Source organism: Pinus tabuliformis, chromosome 2_2 (assembly GCF_031772625.1).
Source record: "Pinus tabuliformis cultivar Carrire ecotype Pingquan chromosome 2_2, CPIR1, whole genome shotgun sequence".
Taxonomy (NCBI): Eukaryota; Viridiplantae; Streptophyta; class Pinopsida; order Pinales; family Pinaceae; genus Pinus; species Pinus tabuliformis.
Genome location: NC_142300.1, coordinates 1,204,036,747 through 1,204,041,817, shown reverse-complemented (window position 1 = coordinate 1,204,041,817; position 5,071 = coordinate 1,204,036,747).

Here is a 5,071-nt window from a genome sequence, read left to right as displayed (position 1 = left end):
AAAAACTGAAATATGTGCTCAGTTATGGATGTATCACCCTCACCATCAAACCTTAATTGAGATAAGTGATAGATAGGTTCATTGGTGATTAAAAGTTTACAAATGGATCTATTAGAAAAAAACACTGGGAGTATGAATTGAGGAAGATCCATTTAAGATAAGAGATTCAAAACAAATTCAAAGGGAAAAACTTGTTATCTGACCCTCCTTCTAGCACTAAAATGTTTATGGTGCTAGACACTACCAATATACAGGGGGTCTCCCCAATGTGAAGTCCTAATTAGACCTCACACCGTTTAGAGTAGGTGGCCCATCTGGATTATTGGCTCGACCACCATAATTTGTTTTCCTTGGTTACAATGAATAACATAAGAGATTACATGCATATCCTTTGAAATCAGCAAGTAAGTTGACATTGTGAAATACCATTTGCAATGTGTAAAAGGAGACCCTCGCGAGTGGGAGAGAAGAGTGAGTCTTTAGATGGAAAGTAATAGTAATATACTAAGAGAGGAACACGAGAGCATGAAAATATTCGTTGATCAACTTGAAAAATAGTTCATAAAATAACAACGATTCATGAAAGCGAATACAACACACATTCAACAAGATAAGCAAAAAATCCACCAAAATAGTTCAATTTCTTTAGTACATAAGAACTCCAACATAAACCGCAAACATCCAAAGAATAGTCTTAAAACATTTACTATATGTGCATCAAAGTGTGTTTCCTCAATGAGCTTCAATAATTAGGTGAAAGATCTAATTACACAATTACAATGGTGAGGCATTAGTTCCAATAGTGGAACATTAAGTCACTTCTTTCTTCTCCAAGGAATAATTTTCTCTCCTATGCCAAGAAGAAGAAACTAAGGCTATCTTAAAAGTTTTTGACTCCAAAAGCCGATTTCTTGAGTTATGAGGGTATATTTATAACAAGGGGAATGAGCTTTCATATTTTCATGACTCTTGGACTTCCAATATGACCTTTTGGCTTCCATAATACTTTTGAAATCCTAAATGACCTTTGAACTTCTATAAGAGTTTTTTTTCCACATGCGACTCTTCGACTTCCACACATTGGATTTTATCATTTTCCTTTTGATGATTACATCATTACATCCAAAAATAATGTGGCATAAAACATGGACATATATTGACCATTTTAATGACACTTGTACAAGTCACAACTTGACAATGATTTCATGGACTTCATAATGAGGTGGCAATGCCAAGTTGTTTTCCTTGTTTCTTTGTCTTCAATCTTCATGAAATATATGACTAGTACTTCATATTTACCCTGCAAAGGGCCTTGGATCAGAATTGGAACCTTCAAAGCTATAATGTAATGTCTTCATTCTATCATGTTCTAGGATTTGCTTCATGCCTTCATGATGATTCTTCTTTGTGCTTTTGCTTTGCAAGTGCTTCCTTGTTTCTTCTCCTTCATAGCTTCTTCGAGCATCACCTTGTCATGTTGATCTAATACACCTACTGATGAAGATCACTCATGACAAGGAAAAAACATACTTGAAATCATCTATCCTATCTCTACCTTGCTCATGAAATAATTTTCTCATGATAGGCATGTGAAAGGATTGGGAAAGAAGGGCTTAATGAGGAGGGCCCATTTGAGCCCAATAGTGGCTTAGGTGTTGTGTGTGGAGCATGATTGTTCAAAGGTCTTTGTTTCAGCCGGATGTATACCCCAGGAATTCTTGTACACCCCTCCACGTGGGGGGGTGTGGGGGGACTTGTCCCCCCGCGGGGGTCCGGGGGGCCGATCCCCCCGGTTGGGGGGTCCGGGGGCCAGCGGTCCCCCGGCGGGGGCTCGGGGGTAGCGCCCCCGAAGCTAAAAACAAATGTAAAATTGCCTTGTAAAAGTATAGTAATTTCGAGTCAATCTGGGCCGTTCATTAGGCGGATGATCTGACGGTAGAACTTATGTTTAGTTTAGGGTTTTTTGCCCTAGAAGGCACCCCCTCTCTTTGTATGAGGGTATTGTATTTGAGGCTGTGATATAAATGTGTATTCTGTGTGAGCGAGAAACAGAGAGGTGAGACTGTGAGAGAAAACAGAGGATATTACAGCGGTTTTGATGTAGGTTGTGTCTCTTCATTTTGCTGGATAATAGAAAAGGAAGGAGTGGCTGTTCGGGTGGACGTAGCCCAAACTGGGTGAACCACGTATATCTGTGTCTCTCTTGTTTTGTGCGTTTTCTGTGTTTATATTTCTGCAATATTTTATGTGTTCCATTGCTCCGTAATATATAATTTTCTAACATTATGAAAGCACTATTGTTCACTAAAACTACACCATGTGCTATGAGGAGGAGCTCTTTAGGGTCCAGCGCAATGGGGAAGCACAAGGAACAAGTTTGATCAGCTTATTGGTTAAGACTGCTCCATGCACCAGGAAGGAAAGGGAGGAAGACAATGAGGGTGTAGTTGCAATTGAAAAGGACTAAGAGGAAGCCTCACTTAGCCATGTTACTATGCCATGTGCTGAAAGAGAGAGGCTTGAGCAAGTGTTCAACGCAGAAGGAAAGAACAAGGAGAAAGGTTGAATGCTTGTTGCTTGAGACTGCATTGTGAGATGGAAGGAAGAGTAGGCTTAAATAAAAGTGCATTTTGCTTCAACAAAGGCTCACTTTCTACAGAGATTGTACTCTACACTGAGCAGATTAGAAAGGATAAAGTTTGAGTGTAGTGAGGGGCAACAAGGAACAAGAGGAAGCAATATTGAGCCTTGTTAATCAGCCATGCATTGGACTTAAGGGGAGGCCTTTATGTCAGCACATTTTTTGTAAACAAGGGGTCATTGTTCATTTGGAATGCATTTTTTCTCTTATGCTGGAATAATTTGGCCCAACAGTGGCTGATTGTTCATCTCGAATGCACTTTTGACTAAGGGAGTGAGTAGAAGGTAGGTCACTTAGCTTAGGAAGTACTTCATTTCATTGTGTAGGGAGGAGAGCCTTTGCTTGGTATAGTTAAAATACCACATTACAACACATAGAATACAAGTTGTGACAAAAGCATTGACTGTGACCAAAAGGTGCACTAAGTTGTGGGGGTGTGTTTAGCACATATTCTCATGATATATAGGAAAATATAATCCATTAGAGTGCGCAAAAGCTGAGTCTAGTGATGTGAAAAGGTGCAACACATATAAGAGTGAAACAACTAAAAGCGACACCTTCGATAGTAAGAAAACATGAAAACAATAATTGCAAACGCTAAATAAAATGAAAGTGACACATGCCAGAGCAAAGATAACATGAAAACACCACTTCTTAAAGTGAAAAAAATAAAAAGAGATAGTTGTGAAGATGAAACCGACACTTGTGAAGGTAAACATGTGCAAAATTTGCTGATGTGGAAATTCAAATTTTCTCAATTTGATCAAGGCAAAATCAAATTGAGAATTTCTTGATGCATATTTCAACACTACCTCTCGGCAAGAAAGGGATTATCAACCACCCTTATCCTGCAACTATGGAACTTGAATTACCCTCTTGACAAGGCCTTTGTCAAAATATCAACATCTTCTTCCTATGTCGGAATGTACCGCAACAACATTATCCTCCTCTGCATAGAGTCCATATATGGTGATATCGAATATCTATATGCTTGGATCGAACGTGAAAAATAGGATTTAGAGAGAGGTTAATGTAACTCTAATTATCACATAAGATCACAGTTGGATCCATTATCTGACCAAACAATCCAACAAGTATCTTTCTCATCCAGATCAACTCACATGTTACTTAACTAGTAGCCATGTATTTTGGTTCTACCGAGCTAGGTTCCATGGATCTTTGCTTCTTGTTGTACCCAGAAACTGTTACGGACCCAACACTAAAAATTCCACCTTATGTACTCTTTCATTCTGATGGACTCCCCATCCAATCTGCATATGTGAAGCCACATAGCTTCACTCCCTTTGTCTATATGTACCATAGTCCAAACTGGGTAGTGCCTCTGAGGTACTATAGAACATGCTTAGCTACCATCCAAAATAATTTGGTTGGCCTAACCATAGCTTGGCTTAGTTGGTTAATTGCATAGCACATATATGGTCGTGTGTTCACAAGATACATTAGTGAACCCACCAATTGCTCATAAATAGTAGCATCCACTTCCTCTATTTGGTCGTTAGAGGTGTCTCCATGGGTTTACGACTGTCCATGCAGAATATCTGAAGTATCTTGTTGACTTATTTCCCTGAGAGATAAACAGTTCCCCATAACCTTGTCATACTTCCAATCTGAGGAAGTAACGCATGAAACCCATGTCCTTCATTTCAAACTCTCTTGCAAGGTCCTCCTTGCAAGATATGATCAACTTCTCATCACAAGTTAAAATCAAGTTATCAACATATAAGATAATAATAAAAAATTTACCTTCTACTTAGATATGATAGAGGTTTTCATCTGCTTCACTTTTGGTGAAGCCTAAACCGGTGAGATAGCTATCGATCCTGGTGTACTAAGCACGATGTTCTTGCTCAAGAGCGTACAACACTCACTTGAGTCTGCACACACGAGAATCCCAATCAAAAGTATTAAAGCCTTATGGTTTCTACTTGTTCACCTCCTCCTCAATAAATCCATTAAGAAATTTTGTTTTCACATCCATCTAATGGATCTTCCAGCCCATTTGTGCAACCAGAGAAAGAATTGATCTAATGGATCAATACCTTGCTACAAGAGAAAATATCTCCTCATAGTTAATCCCCTCAACTTGAGATTACCCCTTGGCCACAAATATGACCTTGTATTTTTCTATGCTTCCATCTACTGCATGCTTTACCTTGAAGATACATCTCGAACGTATAACTGATTTGTCTGTTGGTCTTGGGACCACTTCCCAAACATTGTTCTTTCTAATGGATTCATATTCCTCCACCATTGCATCAACTGACATAGGTTTCTCTATTGCTTCCTCGAAAGAGGATGAATAAATCTATATAAGCTCAGTCATTAGAGTCATGTAGCCTGTGTATTGATCTAGTGGACTTCTTTGTTTGCGTTGATTTTAAGGAGCACCCACATTCTCCCTCGCATCCT